Source organism: Rhipicephalus sanguineus, chromosome 8, assembly GCF_013339695.2.
Source record: "Rhipicephalus sanguineus isolate Rsan-2018 chromosome 8, BIME_Rsan_1.4, whole genome shotgun sequence".
NCBI classification, from domain to species: domain Eukaryota; kingdom Metazoa; phylum Arthropoda; class Arachnida; order Ixodida; family Ixodidae; genus Rhipicephalus; species Rhipicephalus sanguineus.
The window spans coordinates 58965494-58980758 of NC_051183.1; positions in this window are offsets into that span (position 1 = coordinate 58965494).

Genomic DNA, 15265 nt, shown 5'->3' on the forward strand with positions numbered 1-15265 from the left:
GTGTTCGTTAGCAACATATTCACTAACGTGCAATCTTTTACCATTTGTTCTCCGAGAGAACCTGAGCCACCAGGAAACGTCTCAGACGTATTCTAGCGGCACAAAACGCCGTAGGTTATCACTGCTATTTACACTATTGCCACTTCTAGCTCTGCTTACCTGCGGATTTGTAACAATAAGAATACTTTAAGGTGACCTAAAAAAAGGCAAACGAATATATTTAAGTCAAATAGCAAGTCAAGTCAAGTTGGTTCTGATTTAAACAATCAAAGTGAGTAAGTATACAGGGTGTTTCACGTAAGTAGAACCCAATATTAAAAAGACAAGTGGTTAACCGCCGTTGAATGAAACCAAAGGTATTTGGTTTGCCGTCATGTGGCACTCGTTATGGTATGTTTTGTACTAATTTTAACTGGTTAAATAAATAAGGTCAATTATGAGACATTTTTAATATTCACTTTAGGGCTAACGGCGCTTCGACACATCGTAGAGCGAATTTAAAAGCGACCGACCCAATTTTTTTTTTTGGCAGCGTACATGCTGCGTGGTAAATGTTTTCGGGCTTTTAGAGAAAGCCCGCGAGATATGAAATAAAACCACGTTCGCAGACAGTTAAAAAATAAGAATAAAGCAGAGAGCGTATTTTAGCAGCAGGTTACAAAAGACATATTACAATAAACAGATGGGCGAAAAACTATGCAGAGTACTATATAGTAATGTATGGGATGCAAACGAAAGGCAGCAAAGAAAGCACTTGTGCTAATAATCAAGTTATCATTAAAAGACCGTTTTGAATAATTTAACAGGAAGAACAAAGACACAGTACGTCAAAATATTTCCTGTTACGTAAATGCTTGTTCTATTGCATCTAACGTCAGCACCGATAGTGGGACGGTTGTTAGAATCTCCTTTGCATGTAAGTCAATCTCATCGTACTATGTAATTCAAGCTTGTATCCACAAGAACTTTCGAATCGCTGATGTGTGAAAGGCGCGAGACGCAAAGCAGCCCCATTCTTGCATTCTTGAGACATTGCAACGAAGCAACACGCAAGACAAACTTCGATAGCGACAGTATAGCGGCATCAGAATTTGTGCGAAAGACGCCGCACGCATTGGAGTACGCAGCAGAGTGCAGAGTCTATGAACAAGTGTCATGACATCAACACAACTAAAAAGAAAGAAAACATCTAGAAAGAAAAAGCTAGGCTGCACGAAGACGTTCGCACGCTTGTTTTTGTCGCGATGGCTCGGGCGCCATCACGTGACTCTGCTGGAGCGCTCTGGCGGAAATATAGAAGGATGTTACGGTCGCCAGTTTTATTCAGGGGGCTTAGTGGCAGCAATATCAGCTTGAGAACCGGAATTCCTGTCGACGTTTATTGTTTCGCACGGTGGTGTTTCTATAGCAGTATCTTGTATCTTAAGATACACGATACATTATTGAATGTATCGGAAATACAGATACTCGTTTTGCAATACGTATCGCGATACAGATACAAGATACCCAAAGAGTATCTAAGATAGTATCGAAGATACATGTATCTTCGATACTGCCCACCACTGATTATGACTCATGTGTGTCATGGCGCACATGAGATGCATGACAAGGTTTTCGTGTTATGACCAGTCATGTATATTTTCCTCATGCTCTTTCATACCATGTCAATTTTGGTATACATGAAGTTGACCATAGAGCCGTTGTAGCTCCTCGACCATGTCACGTAAGTCATGGCGTACATTAAAGGCATGTAATGATATTCATGTAATGAGCAGTCTTTTGTTTTTAACCTGCTCCTGTCATGCCATGTCAATTTTGGTACTCGTCAACTTAATCGGCCGCGAGAGCCTACGCAGCCAGTGAGATAGCCAGACCGTTGATACGCTCTAAATGCCTTAATTTCGCCATCAAATGCTTCGTGCTTAATTACTGCCTAATCTATTTGTTGCCAACATTATATGTGCAAGCCTTACCGCCAGAAGGGATAAACTGAGCCAAATTACCGCGCATTTCACTTAAAGCGTTCCATCTTTGCATGCCAGGCGTTGCCACCCAACGCGAACGTTTGCACCACTATGGCGTCCACAAAAGCAACGTCTCCACCCTGTTCTGGAGGAGTACATCGAGGCACCCTACGCCACTAGTACTCGGAGCGCCCTCTAGATGGCTCTGCAGTAGAGCGCCCGCTTCACTACGGCCATAGAGTATAATATATTTACTCTAGAGGAAAAGCTGGGCCGCAAGACCGCTAACCTCAAGAACGCTGACATGTTGGAACGTTGTCATTCTTGCCATCACATATCAGTCCTAAAGCAGCATTTGCGCAATTAAAAACGCGTCGATATTGTCTGGTGTTTATTTTGAATACTTTTACGAAAGAATACGACGGCTATTTAGGCAATTTACTGTGCGCAGAAAGGAGCGTTTGCAGGCTGGTTTACTAGATGGCGCCACCATATCAACGCCAACACTCGAGAGTGTGCTCGCGGCCGATCGCGCCGGTTTGCGCGTCGTGCTAAAGCCCCTGAAACTTCGTTTACGTCGTGTATCTCGTAGTTGTCACAGTGTCCCGTTGTGTGCGTTTTCTGTTGCCACGTGCCACTCGCCTTCATGTGACAGCCTTTTTTTCTTTCAAGCTGGAAACTTCAATGCAAACCAGGACGGACGGCAAAGAAGAGATGAGACAAGCACTGAAAGTTATGTACCAACTAGGCGCGACCGAAGTTTTTTTTTTACTCTTTTTAACGGCGATAACATTTCGTGTGCCGTGTATTTTTTTTATTGAAGCTTTCGGGTGAAACCTCACTCAAATTCGCCGCTGCATGCTGCAATCGACATTTTTCTGCTTTACGTTACGGCTCTCTGCGTTAAAGTACGCCACCAATGATCTGAAAAAGAACGTGGATACAGGTGTCTCGTCATTGCAAGTCGAAGCACCGCGCGACCACGGCTTACGCACTTTGCTTCGAGCTGCGCATCTGTCGAGTGACCCTTATGCCAGCGAACGTTGAAACTTTATTCGTTATGCATCATCGGTAGGGCGTGCCTAGTAAAAACCATGCAGAAAGAGGTGGAAATAGCTTATCAGTCGGCTCAGTTGCACAGACAACGCTACACTAATACACGGCTTCACGCATCAAAACACAGCTGATATTTCCTGAACTGCGCGTAGAAGGCTTAGGTTGGTAGATTAAAACTGATTACTGCCGTCAACTATAACGAGCGTCTCAGGGTCTGGCAACGTTCGTTTTGTTCCATCATGGCGGAACGCATGCGATTATAGGTTTCAATGCATGGGCCCTATGGCGGACTTCTCTACAGTCAGTATATTACCTCTATGACTCCGGCGCGCTATTTTTTGTGTGGAGACCGCTAGCGGCGCTCCACTCCTCTCCCTCCTAAAGTCCCTCTATCTTTCAAAAGTAGTGAAAGGTCTTGATCCAGCCGCCGCGCCCTGCGATAGGTCGGTTGGCGACACGTGACCTTTTCGCCTTCGCGCCCCGCCCAAAGGGTCCAGCGGCGGCAGCGCTGTGCCGGCCATAGGTACGGATCTGTGTTTTCAAGCGTGGAGTGGCTCAATTTTAGCAAGTAAAGAGTACTTCACGCGCCTCTTTCGCAGTGTTGTTGCAAACTAGAAGCGTTTATGTGCCTGAAATTGAGTGGACACAGGAATTCCGCGTTTGAATTTAATGCTTGGAGCGTGACGTGATATAGTATGTCGGGTCTATGCCTTCAGTGGCGTATCCAGAGGGGGGGCGGTAGGGGCGATCGCCCCCCCAAAGACTGACACGACCCCCCCCCCTTTTCTCTAGTGCCTGCGTCCACCTCAGCAGAGGAAACCGAATGGCTAGAGTGTCCGTTTCCAATGCGGAATCTACTGGGTTCGATTCCCAGTGCCGCCGGACACCCACCGGTTTTTCTAAAGAGTTGCCCCAGCCTGGCAGTTTGTGTTCTGGGCACTCTAGATGGTGCCCTCGTCTTTCCTCGGTCTTCTTTCACCCCCTTTTCATCTTTTCCAACGACGATGAGCCTCTGTTCTGCTATTTTAATCCCCCTCCCCTGGACAGGAGGGTTGAGATGTTCTTCTCGACGAGAGACCGGTTACTATCCTGTACTTTTCTTCTTTTTCCAAGATACTCATCTCCTCAACCCCCTTGCTTCCTCAGCAAAATGGGGTGGCAGATTGAAGGAGCATTGACACAAAAAATTTGGATCTTGCTTTTTCTACGACTCGCTTATTACGGATGGAAAGCTCGTTTCCTCGAGCGCGTGACGGTTAATTATTTGTAGGTGGTTTTATAGCGCCCAGCCGCAGTTGCGGTTTCAGATAGCGCGGAGTGAACACAATAGTTATCATGCAAATAGTTATGTGTATCGAGAGGGCAGCCACCGTACCGTAAAGAGACACACTATGCGACCACTCTCCCTCCCTGGCCACCCCGCCGGCTACAGCGGAATCGTAGCCACCCCACCGGCTACAATGGAATCGAAGAAGCCGGCCAAGCGCGTTGTCATTTCATATGTGCCGGGCATCAGTGAACAGCTCTCCAAGGTCTTCGGAAAAGCGGCGGTCACGGTAATTCACAAACCGGAATCGACGCTCACCCGCTTGCTACCGAGGCCGAAAGACTGACCATCACCAAGGCGTAGTCTACAAGGTGTCATGTTCCGAGTGTCCAGCGAGCTACATAGGCGGGAGCAAGTGTTTGCTGGAGAAAATACGCCAACACAAGAACGACGTCAGGAAGATGAAATCGCAGCGCAGCGCTCTTGCTGAGCACTGTGAGAAGCACGACTATAAAATTGACTTTGACGGCGCTTCTGGTCTAGAAACAGAGAGGAATCTGCGGAGGAGGCTCTTGCTCTAGTCTCCGAACATTCAGCACACACCTGCAAATGTGAACCGCTCGCTAGGGACAATGCCCCAGTATACGTTCACGGCCTCCGAAACGTGAGGAAAAGGGAAAGCAGGTGCCGTAGTGAGAGAACAAGACGCGGTCATGCTTCTATGATCAACGCAGTCACCCCCTGAGGAAGGGACCGAATCGATCCCGAAACGTTGGGCTCTCTGCAAGCTGTGGCTGGAGCCATTTCAACTTCCTAAAACATCGTTGACTACGTGAGTACACAAAACCGCGTGCACATGGACATCGTGTCGTCAACTCTTTTCAACGAAGGCTTTCTGGGTGCTGTTATAATCCCCTCCGAGGCGTTGTAAGTATGCGTGACCCCCCAAAAATGCACTGCCGAGGCCAGGACATGACCATTTGTACTCCCGTTCAAGTGTGCCCCCTCTTCCCGTTCAAAAAGTCTGCTAGGAAAGAGCGCTCGCAAGAATCGTGACAGCCAGCACAAACTCGTGGCGCAGGTGGTGGTTGGCTCGTTACACGAAAACCAAAGGCGAGCTTCGCGTGCAGTGGCGCTACACGCACTTTAAAATCGATTTTAAATATGTTCTAGGCGATATTATCCATCGATATTTCGTAGGTGATGCGTCCATGTCCACACAAATCTATCCCACAAGTTATCTCGCCTTCAAAATTTTGCGTCAGTACTCCTCTAACAAAGTCTCTTCGCGGCGTAAGACAAGGCGCTGGATTGCACACATCGCTGACATATCTGAACCAGAGAAGGTTATGACAACGAAACAAAGCATGTAGGAACCTTTGGATTGTTGCCGTCGACGGGATGAAACTGTGTTCTTCCCGTCACCGTTTTTTCCGGCATTCCCAATGCAGCTTGTCGCTTGGCACGAAGTTGTCCCTCTAAGAAGTCAAAGGTAAGAGGTTCTTGAAACGATGCACCTGCAGGTATTAGGCTGCCGAAGTTACTAGAACGTAGGTTTTTACCGTCACTGCCGCATCTTGCTAAAACGTTTTGTCTCCCACGTGGTCTCATCTTTCACTCCTTTCCGTCTTTATTTTTTCGGTGTAAAGCATGGGAGAGCTTCCACGGCAGCTGCAGGTTTTTCGGATTGCAGTCCTATAATGCTGTAGGTTTGAAGTTGCACTGCGCTTCTTACAGCGTAGGAGTGAAAGGAAAGTGGCTGCATCGCCTTTGTTTACGCCAAGGATTTCCACTCTCAAATTTGGCGGTAAACAGCGGTGCGCATTGACAAGGCACAGGCGGCTGGCAACTGCCCCACCGTCCTTCGAGTGTCTAGACGCGCGCGTTGCTACCCGAGTCGTATGAATCCGGAGACTGGTACTGTGGTTGCCACTTGACCCGTGCCGGCGACACAAGGTAAGCGTAGGTCACGCACAAATATATAGCTTGCGTTTAGAACTTTCGGTTTGATATTGTCACCCCCTCATTCTTTTGTTTCTGAGTTAAAGGAAACTTCCCTTACAAAAAATCTTATTGAAAAATAACTGAAAAGCTAGTGGTCAATGTTGACGCAGTGTATTGAAAAGTATTTGAATGGTATTTGAAAAGTTATTGAAAAGTCATTGAGCTCACCATTTACACCCATTGAAAATTGGCCGGTGATATTTTATAAAAAAGTTATTGACACAAAAGTGATTGAATAGTAGTGAACCTGTTATTGAATAGTTTATGAGCTGCAATTCAAGCAGCATTGAAATTTGATGATCTAGTTATTGAAAGTAAATGTACAGTATGTCGTAATAGTTGTTGAATTCTTGTAGACATGCAAGTGTGATATCCTCCCCCTGAAAAAACAATGCCTACTGAAGCACATGCCACAGCAGGCATGGTCCAAAAGGTCTTGCATAGAACCTCTTGAAGAATGCCTGCTGAGGCACGTGTTTACAATATAAATTGCAGTTCCTTGGGCTTCATAAACACTTTTCGTAACTCTAATAACAGCTGCTAAGTGCCCTTTATGGGTTTTATATGAGCACACAGCTATCTATAGATAGGCACTGCTGGTGTATGCTTGCATAAAAAAGCAATAAGAGGCCTGCATAGTTAGTGTTATTGTGGCAGACTGTGCCAACTCGCATTCTGCATGGGAAACAGCAAGCTATACGTACACAAAAAGCAAAGAATGACTTAAGTCAGGTACTTTTATTTTCACTGCAGTGGCACTACAGTAAGGAAGGCATAACTGCTCCACTAGACATATACAACCTCGTGTATGCAGCATAAACATCTCTAAAAAATATAACTGAAATTGTGTGATACGAACAAAATTGGAACACAGAAGCCACTCCAAAAGCATAGTTCCTAATATTCACTTAGAAATAACACGTACTGTGCACATTTTGACTTGTTCAAAACTTTGTCCCCTCCCAAGCAAAAAAAGAAAAACAGAACACGTACACTTACAGCATAATAAGGCAGCTTGCCTATAAAACCCAAACACTGAAACCACTACAAATTAAAGCAATTAATCAACACCTGAAAATGCGCTGTGCATATTTTAAATTGTAGAAACCCTACCCTCTCTCAAGAAAATACTACAGAAGGGACATGAACATTTATGGCATAAGGCAGCCAGCATATAAACCAATATCTCAACACTTAAAATTAGAATACTGCAGCCACTACAAAACCACAGATATTAAAGTTCACCAGGAAAAAACATTGCACATATTTTAAATTGTTCAAACATACCCTCTCAACACCAAAAGAAATGCAGAACAAGAGAAGTAGCATAAACACTTACAGCATAATAAAAACACCATTTCACTGCTTAAAAGGGAAACACAGTAGCAACTACAAATTAAAACACAGTTCTTAATAATGACCAGGAAAGAACACATTGTGCACATTTCAAATTGTTAAAAACTTTCTACCCTCCCTTAAAATATATATGACTAGAGAAAGATCACGTGCAGTCTGAACTCGAATGCTGCGCTGCGTTACAATATGTATTTCAATTCCCCATTGTATGCTTGGGATTCATATACACTTTTCGTAACTTGAATAAGAGCTGCTGGGTCCACTTTCGTGAGTTTATATGAGCACACAGCTGTCTACATGTGCACTGCTGCTGTGTGCTTGCATAAAAAACTATAGGAGGCCTGCAGAGTTCAAGTCTTATTGTGACAGACTATGCCAACTCACTCTGGACGGGAAACAGCAAGCTACATGTACACAAAAAGCAAAGAATAACTTAAATCAGGTCAGTTTACTTTCACTATAGCTGAATTACAGTAGGTAAGGAACAACTGCACGGAGGCAGATCGCGCTTTCAATAACTGCAATAGCAAAAGCTTTTTATCGCCTGTTATAATGCTTCAATTCTTCCAACCCCGCGTAATCCTGGAAACAAGGTAATCTGGGCGAGAAATAAAATACCAGGACACGGGCACATAAGTCAACTGAATGACACACACACAGACACTGGGAGAAGTCAACTCTTTTATAAGTTCTGTGACCTTTTGTTTTCTTTCAAGAGCCCAAGGAAAAGAAAAAAAAAACGCAAATATGCGGACAATCTATCTTTATTTATGCAAAAACTGCAAGTAACCCCATCACCAGAAATGAAAGCCATAATTTGTTTGGTGTAGCACTTGTTTCAAAATAAAAAGGGTGACTCCCACCTGCAAAAAAAAAAAAAAAAAAAAAAAAAACAGGAGAAAAGGAAATTGTATAAGTTCGTACCAGCAGAGGACGGTGTGAACAGGCGAAAACTCGATAACATCGTACGGCTACAAAGGGGCGAACATACTACAATTAACCAGGCTGAAGCGACGCGCGGGAGAACGACCACTTTGAAGGCGCGCGTCGAAATAGTCAAGGCAAAGTAACACCTTGGCACTAGAAAAACGCCCCAATTATGTCCCTAAAACAAGATTTTGAACACTCACTCACCATTCGAAACTATTCCAAAATAGCGCAAATAGCGCAAAGTAGCTTTGCAGAGTCAGAATCGTAGTACAGGCGCTCGAACGTAAACGTATATTGTATACCTTGAAACAAGCTCCGTTAAGCGCGGCCGATAAAAGTCAGTACGTTCGAAAGTCAACGTAAATCGTAACCTACATTTATATTAGGAGAGTGTAATCCTGCATGCCGCAAAAATTACGCAGTCACGTACTTCTGAAACATGTCGCGCATGTAGCCCGTGATGCAACAAAACACGCATTTTTCATGGCTTTCGAATATAATTGCGCACAGGTAAAGAAAATTAACTTACCTTCAACAAGGACAGAGGCCTGTAGTTTAAAGAATCCGCAAATCCAAGCAATGGTAAGCGCACATCACGGTGATCGCTTCCGTCCCTCCATCTAAGCAGAAATGAAGATGCGACAGTCTCGCGCCCAAACTGAGACGTCCATTTCTCCGCAGGAAAGGTTCCGGGACTAGGCTTAACTCCAGTACGCGTATAACGGCCACTAACAGGCATTGCAGAGGAACGTAGTCCTTGCATGCAGGTACACGAGTGCTGAACATGCCGCGAAGTAGCTTCTTCACACCTGCATTCATAATTTCCGTGAATCACGGCACTCACAGAGCACGAACCAAAGCGAGAGGAAACTAGCGCGGCGAGCGCGACCGGCACGTTCGAATTCCGCGTACTCGACTGACGTCACACAACGACGCGGATGGATACACCGGACTAGAGCACCAGCGCTACGAAGCCCGTCACGAAGTTAGGCGGTAATTGCTATTATTAAAAAAGTTACGTAAAGCTTGCTGGTTAACGACCTTCGCACTCTGCATGTTTGTTGACTCAATGCAACACAACAAATTTATTATTCTTTTGGCGTTATTTTCTTAGTCGCAATAAGACATGGCACGCAAGCTCGAGTTCAAGCGTTCAAGTTTCAACGTGTTTTGCATGGAGCAAAGGCGTGCGTTTGCGACAGCAGGGATAGTAATAAAATGAAATGAAAAGGAATGATAGTCGATGGTACATCACGTTTCTTTGGCAGATGTACGCGGTGAGGTTTGAGATAATGGTTTAGTCGACACCGGGTACAGGCAGGCGCTGTATTACGCGCCGAGGCCCCCACCATCCATAGGTAGATACTTTTACGTCATGCCCGCGATAGCGTTAAAGAGCTCGTTTCGCAGAAATTCCGTTGTCGGCGGCGGCTTCTTTGGTTGCGAGCGAAAAAGCAGCGTTGGCCGTGAGCGAAAGCACGAGGTAGATGCAAATAAAGATATCAGCCATGGGGCACTCGCACATTGGCTTTCCATGCGGCACGGTTTGGGTCTCTACCGAGAAGCGAAGGCAGGCTAGCGATCGGCAAGGCGATACTCACTCGTATACATTGGACACACAAAATATTGTTGTAATAAATGTGCTGTTGAAGAGGGCGCAAACCTTTACCTTTACAATACGTATTTCGTGTGTGTGTGCGCGTGCGTGCGTGCGTGCGTGCGTGCGGATATCGCTATCGCGTTCAGTTTAACGGTTTATCAATTTTTGTTACTGGCTTGCCTCCACGGCGGTACATAAATGGTGCCTATCCTTAAACACTGCTTATGACCGTTAAATCCTCAAACGAATCTGCCTTTGGGGCCGCCGCGGTGCTACAGTGGTTACGGTGCTCGGCTGCTGACCCGAAGATCGCGGATGCAATCTCGGCCGCGGCGGTCGCATTTTTAATGGAGGCGAAAGTGCTAAAGGTCCATTTACTTCAATTTAGGTGCACGTTAAAAAGCCCCAGGTGTGTCATATTTCCGGATATGAGCTCTCCACAACAGAGTGACTTATAATCATATTGCGGTTTTGGCGCATAAAACCGCAGTAATTCATTAATTAAGCATTCTTTGTGTATTCAGCTGCAGTACAGTTTCTGTGCACTGTATACCGTGTCCTAGGAGGTTACAGTTACCTGCGTTGCTTCGGGTACTAAAGCAAGAAGTCAGCAATCCTTTGTTGCCGCATGAAGAGTTATGTAGTGGGTCATTCGGTTAGAGCTAAATAAAACGGACAGGCTTGAGAATCACGCAGTAATATAATCCCACGTAGGGACCGCCAGGCCAAACTTGAGGGCCCGATCGCGGGCACTCTGGATGGCCAGGGTTTGGTCATTGAGTTCGGGGCTTCGCAAGCCTCATGCGCTTCTGAATATCAGTTACCATTGCTACATCTCTGCATTACTGTACAAGGTTGCGTAAAATGTGGAGTCGTATTTAAAAATAAAATTGTATTTTTTTGTAATATATTACATTACTTGCAGCAGCAAGTTCTGCATATGCTTGAAAAAATTGTGCTTTACATTGGCTGACACATAGAGAGCGTCCATGATGCAAGTAGTGCTGTAGTGTTGATTGTGTGCAAGAGTATTTGTTGCTTGCCGGAAATTAAATGTCATGTATGCCGGCTACCAAAAAAAAAAGCCAAACAAACCTACTATATACGCATGTGTGTCTGGGTTTCTTAATCAGATGGCAGGAGTGCTCGTGATATTATCCGTAATAAGTTTCACGCCCACATTCATACGTGCGCGGCCGGTCCTAAACTCAACCACCGTACAACATAAAATCAACAAAACATCAATATATTTTTCAACGTGTACTTTTGATTGGAAAGAATCAATGACAATATCGTTGTCTAGTCATTGAGAAGATTCAACGACATTTGACATTTAGTTGAAAAGTCATTGATTCAACTATTCGTCAATCATTTGTCAACAGTTACTCAATAGTCATTTTTATAAGGGTTGAAACGTGCCTATCATTGCTAGCTGCAGTATTGGAGATACCAGTCATGCCAGTATTCAGCCAAGTATATCCTGCAATTTGTCGTTATTAACCTATTCAGAGCAGCCAAGAAATCCGCAAACTGACTATAGTGTATCTTTCTGCAGCCCTTGTAATGCAGTTACGAGGAATGTACCAATATCCTACAGAATCCGCTATAACGCTATGACTGAGTTAAGTACTTTTTTCTTCAGTATATTTTTTCCACGTGTTAAAAAACTTCAAGGTATGTTTTCCAAGACACGTGAAAGAATATGAACATGAATTGTTTTCTTTTGCTTGAAATAAACGCTGCCCACGATTTTGCGTTCGGAAGTTTCAAAGGTACTGAAGCAATGCCACACTGACAGATAAATTTTCTAAAGTACAAGCGATATGTCGCACGCTCATATATTCAGCATCTCTTGCTCATGCTCAGCCCGATATAATGTTAATGCGCACATTGCGATTTATTCTTTCGGTTACAAAGTGCGCAGCTATTTTTTAAAAGTATTCCGCAGAAAGTCATTTGCAAGGCTTACGTAAATATGCGTAAGCACTGTGCCACTTACTAATTTTCGTCGTCTGTGATGCTGCTGCCGTTCTCCTTTGTCGTTGCTGTCTTCCTTTTACTTGTTAAAACGATGCGACGTACGCGTAGAGATGAGCAAGTGGAGCAGTGCTTTATTTTGAAGCACTCTCTAAAATAACCAGTTTCATTTGCAAACGGCACATGCGCAGCTCCGAACCCACCTCCCTACACTCGCGTGCCTACCCTGGTCCGGTTGTCAGAAATGCTATTTCTTTATCGGTTAAAACAAGTGACTGTTCACTCACGCATTTCTCTCCTTGTTTCTTTATCAAGAAGGCAAGAGCCGCCACTCGTGCCTTGTCGCCTTGAAATGTTTGACCTCACTTCTCAGCGACTGAAAACGACCTGGAGTGGGTTGAGAGAGAGCAACAACGGTATTACGGTACCGCTCTTCCTTTCTCGCTCGTTGTGCTTTCGCCGCTGCTCATTGCGGTAAAGGCATCCCAACACCACAATTTTTTCGAAATTTACTGTGTGGTGTCACGCCTCATTATCGCCTGCCAGCCCCTGCATTCTTAACGATCCACCTGTCGTTCGGGAGACGCACTAGTGCGTCACTGGAACTGGGAGCGGACGAGCGAGAGAGGAGGAGCGCTACCGTAATCCCGCACCCTATTTATGTACCGTGTTTCCGTAACTTGATAAAAGAGTAATAGCGCACCGTGCACCTGCCGTGTCGTCTCTGTCGTCTGTTCGGCGCCATACGGATGATTTTTGTGCAAACGTATAATCCGAGTACAAGTGCAGACAACGCGAGGTCAACGAGCCTCCTAATCCCCGGAAGGATCGTGAGAGATGGTGGACCTCAACCTCTGAAGTCTTGCGCGGTCAACGGCACATTGAATTTTGAAGTGCAGGTGTGTGCTCATCATTATGACCCTACAAAGGTTCTAGAATTGGTGTAATCCTGGTGTGGTGAGAGCGTGGAGAGAGGGAAAATGGGGTGGACTTCAATCTGCTAATTTAATCCGGTGCTGGTGCACCGGAGAGCACCGTGCCTGTTCCCTGTGATCTGAATAATGTAAATTACTTGTATAGTTATCTTCCTTCCATCAACTTATCCTGGTGAGTGCCTGGCAAGACACCAACCCGTGTTCGCACCGGCCACGCAACCCGATTTCTAACAAGGGCTTAGCGCAGCAAAATGCGCATATATCTGAAGTGTGGTAGCCCGTAATTCGTAGCAATTATTCCAATTTATTAGGATTTGAAAACTGATTAGGACAAATGAGTGGAACCACTTTATGTACAAATTAACAGTATTTATGCTGTGATGGGGTTCTTTTAATAATAGTAACACTAAAAACAAAAGTGAGCCCCCCCCCCCCCCCCCACTTCTCGAGTTTTGTTCAAGCGACCGCCCCCCCCCCCCCCCCTAAAATGAGTGGCTGGATCCGCCCCTGTATGCCTTCGGTTGCCTCCCCGCGCGGAGGACAGGAAAAAGCTTTTTTTTTTTTTCGTTCCTCGCGTTAACAAAAATATATGCTGAAGGAAGGCCTAACAAAATCAGTCGCAAGAAATTTGTGCCCACACAAAACACCTGGCTATGCGAACTAAGTGGTTTTGTAATGGTTATAACTTCAAGCAGCCTTTCGCCTGGCCGGTGTGCTTTTGTTCGTGCATATTCATGAGCATTATCTTAGCAACGATATTGCTTCGACGCTCTTTATGCCGTATATTTGTGCATAGTAGTACAATGCAGAGTCACACCCCGTATCTCTAACATTAAATTGCTCGGAACCCAATAATGCTGTCTTTGTTTTTCTCACCGGGGTGGCTTCAACACTACAAGCTCACAGGGAAATGAGCGTTTGGGATTAGTTTTTTGCCACAACTTGCCGTGTTTTCCCGCACTGCTGTGTGCGAGATCGATTAAGGCTTCTTCGTTGAAGCATTCCGCGTAATGTTTTCCCTAGAGGATCACAATGCTTTTGGGGAGTTCGAATAAATTATACTGCAATTCACTGGGAGGAAGAAACTGAAACCTTATATGCCGCACCAAGCATCTTTGCTAATTTTCCAAGGCAGAAGGAACGGAAGCCACACTGCAAGCGAATGAGGGGGATCAGTGCTCACAACAAAACTTCCAAAGAAAAAGTTTCTTATGAATTCATGCGATAAAACCCAGTTTTTCAATAAGTGCTATTTTGTTTTCTTGCATCTCTGCAAAATGCCGCCTAACTTAGATTTTCTGGTTGTAGTCTGGTTTTCGGGCCAGTACGTGTATACATACCCCAAATTTATTTGAAATTGCATTGGGTAATATTGCAGCGTACCTTTATATCTTCGGGACACGGAGGCAGCGGGGGTAGTAAAAGGGTGATGGCTTTGAATAAATGCACGTTGTTAAAAACAGTTAAACATTAAAATAGGCGAGACACTAGTGGGCAGGCTATATTTCCTAGATCTTGAAAGGTACTCAAGTCGCTGATATTCCTCAAATGCAGTGCAACTGCATTTGTGGAATCTCCCCTCTTCTCGTAAGTAAACCTCTTAAAGTATAAACAAAATAAGCTTAGTTAAAAGTACCATGTAACTGTGGGAAGACTTCCGAACGCTGAGAAACACAGTCAAACCAATAAGAGCGCGTATTTTGCGCTACGCAATACAAGAGCGCTAGGTGCCCGATGAAGTTTCCGAAAGTAGCAGTACGCTCACTACCTGCCTATTTTATTCGAACTAGAAAACAAGCACGTTTAACTCACCCAAGCACCACCTGTTCTTCAAGTTACGCTGAATGTCAAAAGACGCAAAAAAAAATATAAATGCCATGCATGACAGCTGCTGTGGGGAACCCGCTCGGAAACGCACGCGTTTTATTTCAATATTTAACGTGCTCCGTGCTCGTTAAAGTTATTGTCCCAGTACTTTGATAACTGATGAGCATCTTGGGCCACAAATAATTTAACGGTTCAAGTGAGCACCGAATTCGGTTTCAGGCACCCGCACCCGCAATATGCACGGGAGCGAGCGGCGCGTCGTCTGCTATCGCTGCTCCTTGGACCCCTCGAGAGGGCGCGCGTGTAGTTGTCGCTACCTTTAAAAATATAGGGACCTTACTCCCTCCCC